Below are 17985 nucleotides of genomic sequence, written 5' to 3'. Positions count from 1 at the left end.
AATAAGCAGAATATTTTTGCACCAAAGGTAGAAACTTCCAAGGCTCTGTAATTAGACAAGAATTATTTAACTTATTCATAAATGATTAGGAACTGGTATGAACTGCAAAATAACCATTTGCAGAATTTGAGTTGGTGTGATGGCAGCAAAATATGAAGAGCTTGAAATGGAACTCTTCAAATCAGGTTAGTGACTAACAGAAAATGCAGATTCAGTTGCTAATCCCCTGCAAATTTACTTCAAAGTGATTCTTGTTTTGCATGATGGGACATTCAACACAATCCTGTGTTTCTTACTCAGAAGTAAGTTTTACTGGCTGAATCACAGCTTTCTTCTGAATAACTATTTAGAATTTCATTCTTAATCCTTGGTTGACATACACTGCTAAAGTTTGGTCTGCAGTCATATCCCCTACTTGCATTCTTCCTCAATGAAGCCTAAATGTGTGACAGCATTTGCTTCCACTTCTTTCTTGCTACCAGTTCCAGTTCTGTTCCTATTCTCTGTCACTCTGTTGTCTCCACTACCAACAGAATGTAGATTTCAAACATGCAAGGAACTGGGCTCTTCACATACTCAAAATACAACATGCACATTTAACAATATTTTATTTTTTAAAAAACTTGTATCTAGTATGGTCTAAACCACAGAGCCTAGGGCTTGCCGAACAGAAGGTTGGTGGTTCGAATCCCTGTGACAGGGTGAGCTTCCGTCGCTCGGTCCCAGCTCCTGCCAACCTAGCAGTTTGAAAGCACGTCAAAGTGCAAGTAGATAAATAGGCGGGAAGATAAACGGCGTTTTCGTTCGCTGCTGTAGTTTCGCCAGAAGCGGCTTAGTCATGCTGGCCACATGACCCGGAAGTTGTGCTCCTGCTTCCTCAGCCAGTAAAGTGAGATGAGCGCCGCAACCCCAGAGTTGTCCGCGACTGGACTTAATGGTCAGGGGTGCCTTTACTTTTACATGGTGAATTATGGTGTTTTTTTAAAAAATAATTCTGTATTCTTCCTGGTCAGATAGATGGTATTCAACTATTGTCTTATAACTTTTTGAAGAATGCTGAGAGACAGCCATTTTAAAATATATATATACACCGGTATATATGCTTTTTTTGTCCCTTGTAGCTTTTCACTTCTCTTAAGCAATGCAGATAAAATCCATAAACATCTCAAATGAAGGAACCACTCTAATACTAAGATTGCTTAGATAATGGCCTAGTTGGGATGATTTTATCTCAGTTTAATAAGCTGAGATATGGACAAGCCTTTTTCATGTACACATCCCCTTCACTCCTCCCTTTGTGGTGTGAGTAATCAAACTAGGAAGTCTCACTGATTAATCTTGGTTTCCCATTTCATCTGTACCAGGAAACTGTGATTACCAGCTTTTGAACAAGCCAGGCTAGTAACTCATAGTTACTGAAGTTAATAGCCAGAATTTCCTGACTTTGTTGAAATGATTAACCATAGTTAAGAGACTCCATCACTTGATTGCTGAAGCCATAAAGGAAGGTGTGAAGGAATTGTGTGCATGGACAAAATACGAAGTATGACCCTCTGAATGTGGTTGATCAGTTTAACGACAGAAGCAGTTCTTAGCTTCCCTATTTGGAAAATTTCCTTTCCCTTGAGATACTTATTGGGTAAGTTTGGTGTACAGATATTTAACTTCCAGCTACCAATGAATATTGTGGGTGAAAGGTGTATGTACATTGTATGAAAGTTTTCATATCACTTGAAACAACACACTTACACAGTTCATATTGAGCAGTTAAATCATACTGAGCACAAGTAAGCTAATAGATCCAGATTGTAGATAAATTTGTATTGAATTGCAGCTTTATGGTGAAATCACCATCAAACGTGGCAGAGGTCCACAAATGTTGACTTGGCTAATGAACCAGCTTTGATGTCTGGCCAATCCCTCCCTTCTCCCAAGGCTTCAGACTTTCACCCAAAAGAAAAGTGAGAACTTATTTCATTTGCAGTGGCATATGGAGAACGCATATGGCAGGAATATCTCCTCAGAAGAAATCCCTGTTATTTTTCTCCAAACTGCAGCACAAGTGAAAACTGTCAGGTGGGAATCTTGTGCTGAGTGTCCTGTATGCCAGAGGGCCTGCAGTGAGTTGGCAAGTGGAGTTATGCAAGCTTGAACCCAGCCTTCCCCAATCTGGTGCCCTCCAAAGATTGTTAGACCTAAACATTGTTAGTCCTGCAAGTATCACCAAAGGCCAGGGATGATGGGAGTTATAGTGAAAGACATTTGGAGGGCACCAGGTTGGGGGAAAACTCGATGAGATAGCTCTAGTCACTGATGGTATTATCATGCAGCATTATATCTTCAAATGTAATTACAAACTCTTAGCCATCTTTATGGTCACAGATTCCTTGAATGAATAAATTAATCATACCATCATATTGTTCATATGGATGCCTACAAATCTAAATTATTTGAGACTACCAGAAACAAGTTTTGCAAGATTAGATAAATATAAGACCCCAGGTCTTATATGTAGACCAGGGGTCGCCAGCCTGTGGCTCCTGAGCTGCAGGTGGCCCCCAAACTCTTTCAGGGCAGCTCCCAAGCTGCTTGGCTACTGCTGCTACCCTCCTGGCTTTTTCCTTCAGCCCTTCACTGTTTCTCATTGTCCCGAGGGAGGACACCATCTACTGCCGCTGTCCTGTGCTTCCCCTGCAAATATACACCAGCTTCATTGTTTCTTCTGGCCTCCAAGTAGCACCATAGCTGCCTCTGTATATAAGAAAGTTTTCAGAATCCATTTGAAGTGGCACCAGAAGAGGCAAGTGAATTTTTTTCAGATGAAATTCATTGATTTGTAAGACAATGATAATCCCAGGCTAACAGAAAACAACCACAGAAATCAAAATGACCAGGTAAGCATGTGTAGCTATATGAGAACATAGATTCCATAATACCATAACATTTCAAAATGGATTGAGTTCAGGTTAACATTTATTCATTGACCTTTGGCTTTTACTTTTGACCTTGATTAGCAAATTAATAATGTTTAGTCCCATTTTGATTCAAGCTGCCACATTCTTTAGGCATTGGAATCTCGAATATGTTCCCCATGTGTCACAAGGTTCGGACCCCGATACAGACAACCAGTTCTTTGAGAACTTTAATAATCATTTTCAATCTGAAGAATGCTATAGTCAGCCCAACATGATGTTACAGACAAGAGGCTTGATGTGTTATGATTAATGTTAGTAGGGGTAATGGCTTCCTGAATAGTAAACCATCCCTTCACTCTTTGAAGACATCATGTATTAGGATATGTGATGAATGCTTTCTGGCCATTTTTGTTTCTGGGAATAGTTGGAATGGGTTAGACATCCTTCTTGGATAGCTGTGGGATAATCCTGTTCTTCCAAAATTAGTAACAGAAATTGATTTCTATTTGGTACACTTAATAGAATTGTTTTTACGTTCTTTTGACCGGCCATTAAGAAATAAACATTGATTTTTAAAGGGCCTATGTGAAACTACTCATTGCAAAGTTTTGCTTTTTGTGACTCCACAATGCAGACCTGTTTTCTCTTTCCCCTCCCTACTAAAAAGGTGTTGTGCCTCTTGTAAGCTCACTTGCTTGAGTCTTCTTGTGTCATCCTAATAATCTCAGAATGGTGAGGGCATACTATAAACAGCTTTTCCTGTGAGGAGAAAACGTGAGCGAACAATGGCAAATCAGTCTTACTGAAGCTGTTTTATCCAAAGGGAGGGTAAGCAGGTCAAGGCAGACCTTTTGCCTCCCCTGAAATTTCTTCTTTATCCTCCTACAGGATATGTCTGATCTTGATGTGTGGGGGAGGTGCAAGTTATGACAAGCTGTCCTCCCCCATTTGGAAACTTTAATTCCTGTTGAAGTCATGCTGTGACATGTTAATACAACCAGAAATTCCTACATTAGGAGCAGAAAACAATGGGATGCAGTGGAACCCTTCCAGAATATATTTTATCTCCAGCATGGAGTTGGTGGCATGTTAAGTCACATCTCATATTGCAACTGTATATTTTGAAGGATGTAAAATATCTGCTTAAATGTCAGGGTGTTTTTTTTTGCACAGACGAGAATGAGATCTAGTAGTCTGTTATACTGTTGATAGATTTAATCTTGCTGCAGACAATCTATTAGCAGTACATGTGATTGTGTGGTTTATTCTGTAGAATGTTGCAACACGTTTAGGGAAAACATTGCAAGGAAACACAGTGAAATGGAGATCTGGCTGAGAAATGCCTGGAGAGGTTCAAGAGAATATCTGATTCTCATGAAAGATTATGGATTGCTGTTGTAGGGGCAGTTATGTGGAAAGGAAGTTATATTCTGCTTGGCTTTTAATGTTAAAATTGTTAAAAGCCAAGGTGGAGAAGGCAGTTCCTGCGAAGTAGCATGGAAGAGCCCCTCAGTGCAACAACATGGGTCTCAAGAGTGTTCTGTTTTCAGTGTGGACCAGCATACGTTTAAGACCCTAGTGGTATGGTTGCACATCCAGCCCACACTTTCTCTCATAATTGCAAACTTTAAAAGGCAGGAGAGGAATAACACATGCTAAGCACTTTGAACGCTTGAAAACACTATACTCATGATGATTACTAATACTACTTTTTTAAAAAAAAATTCATGTTTGTATTTCAGTAAAACCTACTTGAAAATACTTTTTTTTTAAGTGAATATGGAGATGCAACATTGTCTAGAGTCAGAATGCTGCACTTTCCTTCCTTCTCGTGTGTTTTGACATTTATAGACATAGTGACCTCGGCCATTGAGGCTGGACAGGAAGAATTCTGAAACACTTTTCCAGTTGAAGATGATTGTACTATGTGAATCAGTTAAAAGAATTCACACCACATTCTGAGGAGCTTATTACTAGCCGGATGGTGGTAGTCTAGCAGTGAGAGTACAGTGGTCCCTTGGTTCTCGAACTTAATCCATTCTGGGAGTCTGTTTGACTCCTGAAAACATTCGAAAACCAAGACGCAGCTTCCAATTGGCTCCAGGAGCTTCCTGCCCTCAAGCGGAAGCTGCGTTGGACATTCGGCTTCCGAAAAACGTTTGCAAACCAGAACACTTACTTCTGGGTTTGCGGCGTTCGGGAGCTGATTTGTTTGGCAACTAAGCTATTCGGGAACCAAGGTTCCACTGTACTTCTTGAAGGAGATATGGCAAGGTTCTAAGCACAACTTATTTTGATTACATTTAACTATATTTGATATTAGAGAATTTTTCTATACTTGAGGATTTTGCTTTAGCATATGGAAGAGAAAGGGCACATCCGCAGACGGTCTCGCCAGAGTGGTGCATGCTCTGGTTATCTCCTGCTTGGACTACTGCAATGCGCTCTATGTGGGGCTACCATTGAAGGTGACCTGGAAACTGCAATTAATCCAGAATGCGGCAGCTAAACTAGTGACTGGGAGTGGCCGCCGGGACCACATAACACCGGTCCCGAGAGATCTACACTGGCTCCCAGTACGTTTCTGAGCACAATTCAAAGTGTTGGTACTGATCTTTAAAGCCCTAAACGGCCTCGGTCCTGTATACCTGAAGGAGCGTCTCCACCCCCACCATTCAGCCCGGACACTGAGATCCAGCCTTCTGGCGGTTCCCTCATTGCGAGAAGTGAGGGTACAGGGAACCAGACAGAGGGCCTTCTCGATAGTGGCACCCACCCTGTGGAACACCCTCCCAGCAGATGTCAAGGCAATAAACAACTATTTTACATTTAGAAGACAACTGAAGGCGGCCCTGTTTAGGGAAGTTTTTAATGTTTGATGCTGTACTGTTTTTAATATTCGGTTGGAAGCCACCCAGAGTGGCTGGGGAAACCCAGCCAGATGGGCGGGGTATCTATTATTATTATTATTATTATTATTATTATTATTATTATTATTATTATTATGTACTGTGAACCAAGCTCTATGAAAGGCAATACAGGCTCCCCCTTACGTGGGGGTTACGTTCTGGGACCCCATGCACATAAGTGAAAATTGCCTAAATAGGGAGCACCCTTTAAATGCCCTCTCTGCCACTCTTTCTCCAATCCATATAAAAAATACTGGATCCAAAAATATCCAGAAATAGAATTGAAGCTTTGTGGCTTGCTGGAGGTTAGAGGATGTGTGGAAAAGTGTTGGCTGCTGTTGCACTACCCCACATGTCAGCTGTTAGGTGGGGAGGCTGAGCAGCCTAAACTAAGCCCACCTGTGGCACTAGTCACCTCACTGACATTTTCTTCGGGCTCTGGAAAGGGCGTCCTCGAAAGCCACGATAACTCTCCAGCTCTCCCCCGCCATTTCCAGGCTTGAATCTATTTATTTGTTTATTGATTTCCCAGCACCATGCATATACGTGGTCACACAGCGAGTTGGTCTCGTGTAAGTGGTTGTCTTTATATCACTTAATTCCTAACCTTTTCTTTCTTCCTGAGTGACTCAAAGCTGTGAACCTGAGTGAATAGGGAAGACTGACCACAATAAAAAGTTGCTGCTCAGCACAGTGATACAGTATTTGACTGTTTTACTAGTCTGAACACAGATTTGTTCTTTCTGATTTTTTTGTCATAACATCGTATTTTCTGAACAAATTAAAATGCAGCTGATATGCATCTGGACTAGTGCAGTGTGTCTTTTGACATGTAATATGATTCTTTTGATGTTGGCATCTGTCCGTCTTGGGAGACAATAGAAGGGTGCACCTTCGGGAATAAACTCAAACTGTTGCAGAGTTACAGTGCTTGCTGGGGCTGTAAAAACTGACGCGGGAGAGACATGTTTTATTTTAAGCAGGTGTAATTAATGGATTTATTCCTTAAACGTGCTTAAAATGACAGCCCTGGCCTTTCATTACATTATTCCAGAAACCTCAAGGTATGTTGTCTAGGTTAAAAGACAGGTTGATACCAGCCTCATTCACATGATACGGTAAGCCAAACTATGGCTTACCGGGACCATGCAAATGTGTGGGCTCCTAAAGAGCAGTTTGCAGCCACTTTGCTCTTTCATGGATTTATTTACATCCATGCCATTCCAAGCTAAGTTAGACCCATTGTTAAGCACTCTCCCTGCTGACAATTTGCAATAAATATCCAAGAACAATATATTTTGGTAATACTAGGTCAGTGTTTCACCACCATTAAAAAAGTTTAAAAAATTAACTCTGTGCCGCCCTATATTATAATTATGACTGTAAGAAACACTTGCCAAATATTGCTTTCCGGTGGGTTTGGCGTGTATTGGCGGCCGCCAGGCTCGTTTGCATTGAGCTTTGGGAAAGAGGAGGAGAAATATTGCTTTCCGGCGGGTCAGTGCTTATTATTGGCGGCCGCCAGGCACGTGACAATGCAAATCGCCCTTCTCATCGCCGCACGTCGCGGCACACCAGCCAGCATCTCGCGGCACACTAGTGTGCCGCGGAACAGTGGTTGAGAAACGCTGTACTAGGTAATGTGAATCAGGCCACAGACTCTGTATTACATAGAGAGAATTGGGCACCTATTTGTTTAGCTAGTGAATGCAAGGTTTGCAACATGTGGATCAATATCAGACTATAAAGAGAGATCAAACCATGTCCTGGCAGTGTTCCAGGATCTTCTGCAAGACTTGGACAGAGCAGGCAACATGCTTATAAAATCTGCAGACGATACTGAAGGGACTGAGAAAAGGAGACAGGTAGTTACTACTATATGAAGTACTACATGTAAGAAATAATAATCAGATGCACAAATATAAGGAAGGGGAGAAATGGCCAACTAGCAGCATTTCGGATAAAAACATAAGAATCGTAAAGTAGTGGATGAACAATGAAAGACAGGTCTGCAATATGATGCAATGGCACATAAGACCAAACCTGTTTTAGTCTGTATCAACAGGAACATCATGTCTTGTTGACCCAGAGCAATAGTACTGTACTGCTCTGTCTGGCGCTTGTAAAGCCACATCTGAAGTTTTTTTTCAGTTCTGTGTATCCCAGTTCAAGTAGAATGTTGTCAATTTTGAATTTAAACAAAATCTTATGAGAGCTACACAAATGATAACTGTTCTAGGAAGTATATTTAGATGAAGAAATGCTGAATAACGTTTGAGGGTTTAACTTAAAAGATGATGTAGTGGGAACAGATATGCTAACAGTTCTCAGATACTTTAAATAACATCAGAGGGCAAATAATTGTTGCCCATCTTCTGAAGATAGAAATAATGGTTTTAAAAGTCAAGGGTAGATTTAGGTAATTATTGTACAGTATTGTGTGATGTGGCTCTTAGATTACTGTTGTTTATTTAATTACTGGCAGAAGAAAGTTGATGGTTGAAAATTGAGCACAACTGTTTACTTCCTACTCGAGTGATCGGTGCAATATGGCGTACTGCTGTTCCATACACTCCCCTCCCTATTTTTTTCCTAGAGCACTATTTTATCTAACTCCACTTGTAAGAAAACTGCCTATGAAATGTTACTTATGTGCTGTGTACACGAATCACTAGGTTATGGTGACAAGGCATTCTCATATAAAGTACAACAGTATCTAACCCCCAGAGAGTTAGTTTCCTGCCCTCTTAAACTACAACTCCCAGAATGGTTTGAGGTAAGCCTTGTGCTTTAAATGTGTTGGATCGTATGGTGTGGGCTGGGTTTCTGCCTCCCGTGCCTATGTTGAAATTATAGGCAAAGTATTTTGATTTGAACACCCGAGCTCCACGATTAAAACTGAATATTTGTGTATTTCCTGAGCATATTCACTCCGAGTTAAGTCTCACTGAGTTCCTGGGGCTTATTCCGTGGTAGTCTGCGAGTTTAGGATTGCAGGCACGCAGCCCGATCTTTTTCTTCGTTTCCTACATGCCCAAGGTTTGCTTCCGAGTAAATATGCATATGGTTGCCACGTTTTGCTATAGAGGGGGTGGCAGGGGGAAGAGTTCCTTAGGCTTTCGCCACCCTTAGTCAAAAGGAGAGAATTCGCTTCCCTCGGCGGCGGGGCTAGCTTGACCCAGCGCCTCTCCGCGCCTCCCCAGTTGCTGGCAGCTGGGCCGGGCCTTCCCAGGAAGGGAAAGGGAAGGGGCCCGGCTCGTCTGACGTGTGAGCCTGGGATTGGCAGCCTCTCCCCCATATAGCAGACGTGAAGGTGCCTCGCCGCTTTCCCGGGAGCGCTTCGGGGCTTCTCCAGCAGAGCGAGCTAAGCAGGCACGGGCCGGAGTGAGTGCCACGTACGGGGCAGGAGGGCGCGCGGGCCGGGGGCGGTGGGAGAGCAAACAGGGAGGCGGCCGCGGGAATGCGGGGCGGGGGTGCGGAGAAGGGGCTAGCGGAGCCTGATCGGTGCAGAAGAGAAAGAAAGGGGGGTTGGGTTGGGAGGAGGAGGACAGAGCGAGCTGCTTGCCGACGTGGAGGCAGAGAGGAGGCGCCGGCACGGGCTGTCCTCCTGCGTCCTCCCCTGCGGAGCTGCCCCTAACTCCGCATTCCTCTCCCTGGAAGACGGAGGGTGATCCGAGCGGGGCGCACGCTTAACGCCGGGGCTCCGTCCCCTCGGCAGGGAGGCGAGGAGCAGGAGGAGGGGCGGGGGAACCGATCGGGCTACGTGTCACAGGCGCGCGGCAGCCGGATCTCCTCCCCCTCCCAACTCAGCCGCAAAACTTTGCACCAACTTTCCTGGCCAGGTTCTTCCTGCTCCTCCGAGGAGCGACGGGGGTGGAGGAGCAGCAGCAGGAAAAAGAAGAAAAAAGCCCCCTTCTTCCCTCTCCGGGCCGGCGCGTCCTAGGCTCCTGACCTTAAAAGAGCCAGAAGAAAAAGCCGGGAAAGGGAGGGGGCGAAATGAGAGGCTTTGTACTCTATCCTCTCCACACACCCCGCTCCATTTTGCAGGAGGGCCCCAGGCAACATTCCTAATCCTGTGGCTGATGTGAACATTACAGAGGGCAAAAGCGGGACGCGGCCCTAAAGCCTGCTAGTCTACTCTCCCCCCTGAGGGCTGATTGCAGGTTATGGAGGTCCTTCTGCCTACAGTATTATTGTTGTTTTTTGCGCGCTTGGGGGGGGCAACCTTCATCCCAAGTGCATCCCTGTCCACTAGTGAACGAAGCAAGAAAGAGTGAGCATAAGATTTCACACACACACACACACACACACACACACACACACACAGGGCAGCATGGCTGGAAGGAGTGGGTCCTCTGGCACTGGTCAGGGAGAAAGAGAAAGTCTGGGAGCTTGCTACTACATCCTCTTGGTCCTTCCTGTCTTCATAGAATCACATAATTGTAGACTTGGAAGGGACCACAAGAGTCATCTAGTCCAATACCCTGCAATGCAGGAATCCTTTCCCCAATGTGGAGCTTGAACCCACAATCCTGAGATTGGGAGTCTCATGCTCTACCAACTGAGATATCCTCTCGCCTGGTCCCCACCATTGTGGCCCTCAGAGGAAAAGCATAGCCTTGCCAGGGGGCAGCTGGTGGTGGTGGAAGGAGGAGCCACCTCATTTTGCATTGCAGGGAGCCCAGTCCTCCATACTGGGCCAGGTTTCAACAGTTCCGCTTGACAGATTGGCCGCAATGTGTGTGGCACTGCCTTGTGGCAAGCACAATGCCTGCTCGAAGGTGCTCCCAGCGCCTTACACACAGCAGCACCCTCTCCCCACAGAGCCTTTCCCAGCATTTTTGGGCGATTCTGTACTTGGAGATGCTTGGCTACCCTCAAGCAACAGCAGCACCTCACCTGGCGTGTTCCTCACTGGCTTGACTGAAAAGGCCAGATCACTAGGCATCCACCACCATTGCGCCACTCAGAGCAGCAAGCATAGGTGAGCAAACAAGAGGATGATGTGGCTGCTCAATGAGTGAGCAGCTTGCACCTGTGCTTTCTCTTTGGGCACCACAATTGTGGGGATTGGACCCAGCAGGTGAAATCCTGTATGCCTCAATGTGTAGTGAAAGAGGGCAAATGAGTGGCAAGGGCCCCTTCTCTGCGTGAGAGAAACAATAAGTGATTCGAGAATATGGCAGCTGTTCCTGGCATCCACCACTCATTCACCTGCTTTTATGAGGGGGGTGGGAATGCAAGTAGCAAGTGTTCTGTGCCCCCTTCCCCCAGAGTCTTAGGTGGGGAGAAAGTAGTGGTGCTTTTGCTGTACCCAGCAGAGAACAGGACCACAGCGACTTTGCAGCAGCTTTTGCAGGGTCTGTGTTGTTCGGGCCTCCTGAGGCATGGGCTTGTGAGGCTACAGGTAACTGGGGCAGCCTCGGTTCTGCCCCCTTTCCCTCCTTGTGTGAGCTTCTGCACCTATTGGCAAACCCCGGACCCCACAAGAAACAAAACTGCCCTGTAAAGGACAAACTGTAACTTTCTGTAGACTGCTTGCTGATCTTAGGTTTATATGGGCACCTTTCCAGAGATTATTGCAAGTTGCTCAACTGGAGCCAGGAATTTTGAATCACTCATAACACACATGCCTGTAGAATTCATGAAAACCTCACTCTTCTTCTCTCTCCCTTTCTGTGTTCACCGCACCAGTAACTTTGAGGTTGGCTTTGCCTGCAGTTCTTTGGTTGTCTTTCGGTACTTCAGTGACTTCCCAGTGAGACTGGTTCCCTGGGTTGGTAGGTAGGCCTGGGAGGGTAGGGCAGGCTTTAATTACAATTACTGTACCTTGTTTCTTAGCACATGTAAGAGACAGTGAAGTAATGGCCATGAATAAAAGCAAGGCCCAAGGAAACAGGATGGGGGGAAGGTTTCAGAAGCTGTACAGTTAGTTGCATGGGAATGAGGGCGGTTGACTCACAGAGCAAGTCTTAATCACTCAAAATTGGTTCATGTGCAAAGGTGGTGTTGAAGTCTGCCATATAGAAGAAGAAGCCTTGCTGTGCTTTTGAAGTTCTCGGGCTGGGTGTTGTCTAGCAAGGGTGTGTGTATGTGGTAATAAAGCGTTAGTGTCACCATGAAAGAGTTGGATGCTGAGAAGACGTCTTGACCCTGATCTTGCACAGTCTGACATGTGTTTGTGGCTGTCCGAGACTTGGAAATGCTTTGATGTCAACAGACTAATCACACCGTTGAAGGCATTTTTAGGCTTTTGCAGAACTGGTGAGTCTCGGCCATCATGGATTTGATCTGGGGATGGGAACTTGCCTAGTTTGGCCTCCTGTTTTTTGTATGCATGTCCTACCCCACTGCTTTTTAATCATGGAACTAATGCTAGGGTTTCCCAAACACCATATTGAACCAGTGGTATATGTCTGAGATTTAGCATCTGCTGGAGATATCGTAAGGATTTGTGATAGAGAATATTGAGTCTTTCGTTTCATGCCATGTGCCTTATAAAACTGCTTGTTACTCATGATTTCAATATATTTAGAGTTATTCAAAGCTTTCTATCTGAATCTCATAAATTTTTCAAGCCAAACTAATTTTGAAAGTCTAAGTTCCAAATAGATATAGATTAGTAATTGTTTTGAATCTACTTTATACACACCTAACTCTTCTTTTAACAAAGCCAGTTACTTTAAACCCAATCAGTGGGATCATTCTTCTGTGGATGTCTTCGAATTTAGGGGTGCACATGCATAGTAGATGCTCACAGTGAATTTATTTCTGTCTGAAGGAGTTATTTTAAAAACCTAAACAGCTGCTCATTTGCTTGTCTATAGAATTATCATAAAAGAAAAATGAAAAAGTTTATCTCTGTTTTAAACTCTTTCTGTGGGTGATGATATTCAGAATTCTATATTCTGGGTAACTTTTGCTGAACGGATTAAATGGAAGATCATTTTTCTGCTGTATAATTAACTTGTGCCAAACTTTCTGCTGTATTCCACTAGAAATGTGTGGCTAATCTGTCTGCCACAAATGTGGGCCTGTGTGGTGTTGCTTTTGTTTGGCCTAGCTGCTGTATCTTTTCAGTTTCCTCCTGTGTTAAATTATGGTTTTGCAAGTGTAATTTTGCTATTCTTGCTCAGCCCAGGTTTAGTATGGCTTACATCACAAATTACGTCGGCTGTGGAGCTGAGTACCTTTGTGTCCAAGGTGTGTGATTTAGAACGAAACCCTGGGTCAAAAATTATTGGCTAGTTTTTTCTGGCGGGGGGTGGGCCTTGCTGGTGCTGACAGACAACTTTTATGAGCCAGTCAACAAGTAACAAAACCCTGGCAAGCCAGTATAGAACTTGGCCTTGCTGAGGATTTAAGCTTCGAGCTGCAGCAGACAAATGGGGATTGCTATCCTTGCTCACTTCTGTAGCACTCTTCAGCATACAAGGATGCTTTGCGATTCTTTCTCGGAGGGTTGCTAGCCCTTTAAGATTATCCTTTCCCCTCCCCCTCCCAAGCTGTGAATGGTCTCTGGTACAGGCAGTGCTGAGGTGGCATTTGTGAAAATTACACTTGGCTGTGTGCTGACACTGATATGCTGCAGGACCCTTCTGAAGCTTTTCTCCCTCTAAATAACAGGCAGCTTGGGAGATAGGCATACACGCTTTCAGGTATAAAAATGTATTAATTTTTAAATGACCTTTCTTGGGGCGGGGATGTTAACAAGGGTTTTAAGAAATACTCTCCCCCCCCCAGGTTATTACGTAAAATAAAAACAGGCTGTTACAGTTTTTACATTTTTAATATCACAAAACATGATTCCTTGCTCCTACCATTCATTCCCATGTGACTGTTCATTCCATATTAATGTTTATGTTGTAAACATGTGTTGCAATAAAAACAACCTCCATATTTCCATTAATAATTACTTGCAGATAGGTGATTGAATATGATTGGCCCTTAACAGAACAAACTCGGTTTTTCATTGTGTGTCCTGCATTTTGACTCCTAGTTTTTGTGAATGAATGAAGTAAGTTGCATGAAGCATTTTCTTTGCCATTAGAACTGTAACCCAATTGCATTGTGAAAGAATTCACATTTACCTTGGGGTAAGTTGTACTGAAGTAGATTTACTTCTGAGAAGACACATAGACATTGTGTACAACAACATTCACTGTTTATTTGGTGTGGGGTTTTTTTTAAGATCGGCACTCTGACCTTGCATGGGAACTGGTCCAAACTGCCAACCATACTACTTCATCAGGGATTGGTTGCTAAAATGACCAGTTATTTCTTACTAATCACCATTGTTTCACATAACTGAGCCTTTTTACCCTCGTAGACCCTGATAAGCTTTCTCATTTTGTGGTAGGGTTTCATGAGAGGAAACTGAAAGTCTTAGGACCTATAACTTTGGGCTGTGAAAATGTGTGTGACATGGAGCCCTGGTTAATCCCATGAGGGTAGAATGGTTAGCAAGTCAAACCTTGGGAAAAGTAGACAGGGCAGTTATTTCATTAACATGGCAAAAAGCCACAAACCCAGAAGTGTTCCGATTTGTGAACGTTTTTCAGAAGCTGAACTTCCGACGCGGCTTCTGCTTGAGTGCAGGAAACTCCTGCAGCCAATTGGAAGCCGTGCCTTTGTTTGTGAACGGTTTTGGGAGTCAAACGGACTCCTGGGACAGATTAAGTTCGATAACTAAGGTACGACTGTACAGGAGGTGGTGATTGACAAAAAAACGGAGCTGTTGCTTTTTAGTATGGAGGTAGATACTTTTTTTCTGCAAGATCATGTACTTTGCAGTTGAAGCACTGGTGTTGTCTCGCCTAGCTATGAATCCTTTCTTTACTATCATAAATAAACATTGGACTTCAAGAGGAAACCTAATAGATGGAACTGCCATAGCTGTGGTCTCACACAAGGGGTCTGGCATGATTTCTGGCTCAACTTACTTTAATATCTACCTACCTACCTATCTGACTTAAAAGTGAAAGTTTGTTTGTTTATTACATATCTGCCACCTTTTCCTTCCAAGGAGCTCAAGGTGGTGTACACGGTTTTCCTCCCCATTTCATCCTCACGACAACCCTGTGAGGTAGGTTAGGCTAAGAGATGGTGAATGTCCCAAGGTCACCCAGTGAGCCTTATGGCTTAGTGGAAATTCAAACCCTGGTCTCCCACACCACAACTCCATAACACTTGATCCAAAGACAAGTCCAAGTTTGATCACATAAGGCTTTTAAAGCATATTTTAAAACCCTTGCTCTGGCTCTTTTCACTGCTGCTGTCCCTTTAAAAAGCTTAAACTTTGATACAGTCGAGGAATGGCCAGAGAAATGTGTTAAGCATGCTTGGGTCGGAGGAATAGTTGGTGATTTGGAATGTTTGTTCTGTTTGACCTTGCTGTAATCAACAGGACTTGGAAGTGTACTGTTTCAGCCCTTTTTGTTCTGCATTTAATTATATATAATGGCTTCTATTAACAAAATGCTAACCATTTAAATTAAAATAGATTAAATTGCCACATGATTTGCTGTTACTGTCTGAAAACGCCGATCTTGTTGAAAATTAAATTATAGCTAGACATGTAGGGCGCACGCATACTTTGTGTTTTGCACAGAAACCATTTCCATGGAATTAACAGGAGTTTGCTGCTTGCTTGATACATGTTTTTTCCCCAAAATAATTATGTGGCTTATTCATTATTTTCTCCTCCCCCAATAACATTGGTCCAAACATGTGTGCAGATCTACTTTTTCAGTTTCCTTTATGAGGCATTTGCAGTTTGCTACCCAGAGCTGAATTCTTTTATGCTTCTCTTTGTTCTGCTGTATTCTTGCTCTTCAACTTGCTGCCAGTGATGAATGCTCCAAATTCACTGTCCTCTTTCACCTTTCATCTCTCTGGTTTGATATCCATCCTTATCCCCATATCCATCACCAGTTTCCTTTGCCTCCTGTTTGTGTCAGAGGAGGGAAGGTCATACTCATATCTTCCTTTTTGCTGCAAAGGAGACAAGGGATGCAATCCACCAATATGTTTTCCAGCATAAACCCATTGAAATGCAAGAGCGCTACTGCCTGTTCATTTATTTGGGACTTATACAGGGAGAATTTTTATGGGGGATTCACCGCTGGATAACATGGTGCAAGCGTACTCTTACGGTAATTCTTCCTGCAGACCATTCTTTGGCCAAAGTGGATAACTATTCCTGCAGTCTAGTTCTTTGGCTAAAATGGAAAATAAATGAGCTTGGTACTGTTGCTTGTTAGGTCTCTGTAACCTTAGGAGTCTGCCTCTCCACCTGCTGACATCTCAGCTTTTGTTTCGTGAAGCATTTCTCTTTCAGCTGGCTGATATTAAAAATCCACCTCCCATATGTTTTGGTAGCTCTGTCTCCGTGGGTAGTTGAAATAGTACAAGACTTTGGGTGGGGGGGATTCTTGCAGTTCTTTATTATAAAATAAGCCATGTTTGACTTCTAATTGCAAAGGGTAGTTAGAGCGTAGGGTATGTATAAACAGGATTAGAAATAACAAATGCATGGCTATGAAATGTTAGGGTTTATTTATTTTGCTGTCTGTAGTAGCTAGCACTGGCAGTACCCAGGCCTTTGGGTTGCAAAGAAATTGTGGAAGCAAAGACTTGTTGTATAGGAGCAGGGTGTCCTCCTATAAATGAATAAACAGGTGAGGCGCATACTAAAAAAGTAACATGATAATGTTGCAACAGTAGAGCTAGATGACTGTCTCAGTTAAGTAATACTATCTATTATTTACTTATTTTGCTATGCCACCTGATAATTTTGAAGTGAAGAGTTATTTGATCTCTCAAAATCTCCAGTATTGGAAATGTACCTGTCTCGGGACAGGATAAAATACATAAGATTATATACAACATTAGTCATACTCAGAGTAGATTGCTTGAAATGGATGGACTTAAGTAACTTAAATAACTTAATTTCAATATGTCTGCTTTGAATATGACTAACAGATGTCACACACTCAAAGAATTTACTCCCTCCTCTTTTAAAAAAAGATATATTAAAAGTACACTGCTGTTTTTAAAGTAAAATTGAATAAAGTTTTTTCTTGTAATTGCTTAAATCAGGCATCCCCAAACTTCGGCCCTCCAGATGTTTTGGACTCCAATTCCCATCTTCCCCGACCACTGGTCCTGTTAGCTAGGGATCATGGGAGTTGTAGGCCAAAACATCTGGAGGGCCGCAGTTTGGGGATGCCTGGCTTAAATGGTATTATGATCCCCTATCAATTATATTGAACCAAAGGTTGCTTTTATATGCATAAAAACTGTTGGGGAAGAGTGAACCATAAGTCATGTGTTTTCTGCAATCACAGACTAGCAAGGAGGTAGGAAGTTGCTGGACTGTTTGTCACTTGGTTTATGCATGGAAGCCTCTATGGTTGATATTTGTGCTCCTGTTTTAAGTCTTCCAACTATTTGAAATTTGCAGTGTACTTCATTCGAAATTATGAATATTTATCTTGATAAGTTTGTTTTCAAATTGTGATCTTTGGTCCAAAAAACCTTTTTTTGTCTACCTTAAACATAGCATATATTTGGTGGTATTGTAACCAATCCGTTACTTGGCTTCTTAAGTTCTCCATAGGTTTCAGTCTGGGTTCGCCCCCTGCAAAGTCCAGCAATTCCCTGTAACTCGCCCATTGTCTGTCCATATTAACTCTCTTATTTGTAATTGCTTCGAGGGGGGGGGTGTTTTTCTTTCTAGCAGATTTATATATTTCTCCCAGACACTATACAAATTCTTCCTGAGAATGTGGTTCATACTGAAGACATGCATGCCTGCCGAATTTTAAGTCTTGGCCTTCCAAGTCTAAAATATCTGCATTATCCAATACAATCCATTCCTTTAACCAACACAAACAAGCTGCCTCGTACAATTGCAAGTCTGACAGAGCAAAGCCCCTCTTCTTTTTGTATCTTTCAACATTTTATATTGAATTATTGGCTTTTCAGGATTGTTTTCTTAGACTAAAAGTAGATTATTATTCATGCATGTATATGCAGATGTAATTCTACAGTACCTGACTGTTGCACATATGCAAAAAACATTTTGAATTATGTGCCTGGGCTATGCTCGGTGTTAAATAAATGCCTTTCATTGTTTTTATAGCAGCCAGGAAACATGT

At 43.0% G+C, this 17985-nt stretch overlaps 1 protein-coding gene across 4 annotated transcripts in view; it reads left to right on the top strand.

Moving 5' to 3' along the window:
- The window catches only part of HDLBP (high density lipoprotein binding protein), a 55588-nt gene that overhangs the window by 1161 nt on the left and 36442 nt on the right, over nucleotides 1–17985 (top strand). Inside the window, exon 1 of one of the 4 annotated variants that reach the window (XM_035133375.2) lies at nucleotides 9103–9208. The exons of 2 other annotated variants lie outside the window; for them this stretch is intronic. The gene's annotated coding sequence lies outside the window, so the exon portion shown is untranslated. Of the gene's footprint in view, nucleotides 1–9102; nucleotides 9209–17985 lie in introns of those variants that run through there. One more of the 4 variants, XM_035133378.2, reaches the window with a different exon arrangement.

This window comes from Zootoca vivipara, chromosome 5, assembly GCF_963506605.1.
Source record: "Zootoca vivipara chromosome 5, rZooViv1.1, whole genome shotgun sequence".
Classification (NCBI taxonomy): Eukaryota; Metazoa; Chordata; class Lepidosauria; order Squamata; family Lacertidae; genus Zootoca; species Zootoca vivipara.
Note: the sequence above shows the minus strand (reverse complement) of the source record. Positions and strands in the feature narration are given on the sequence as shown.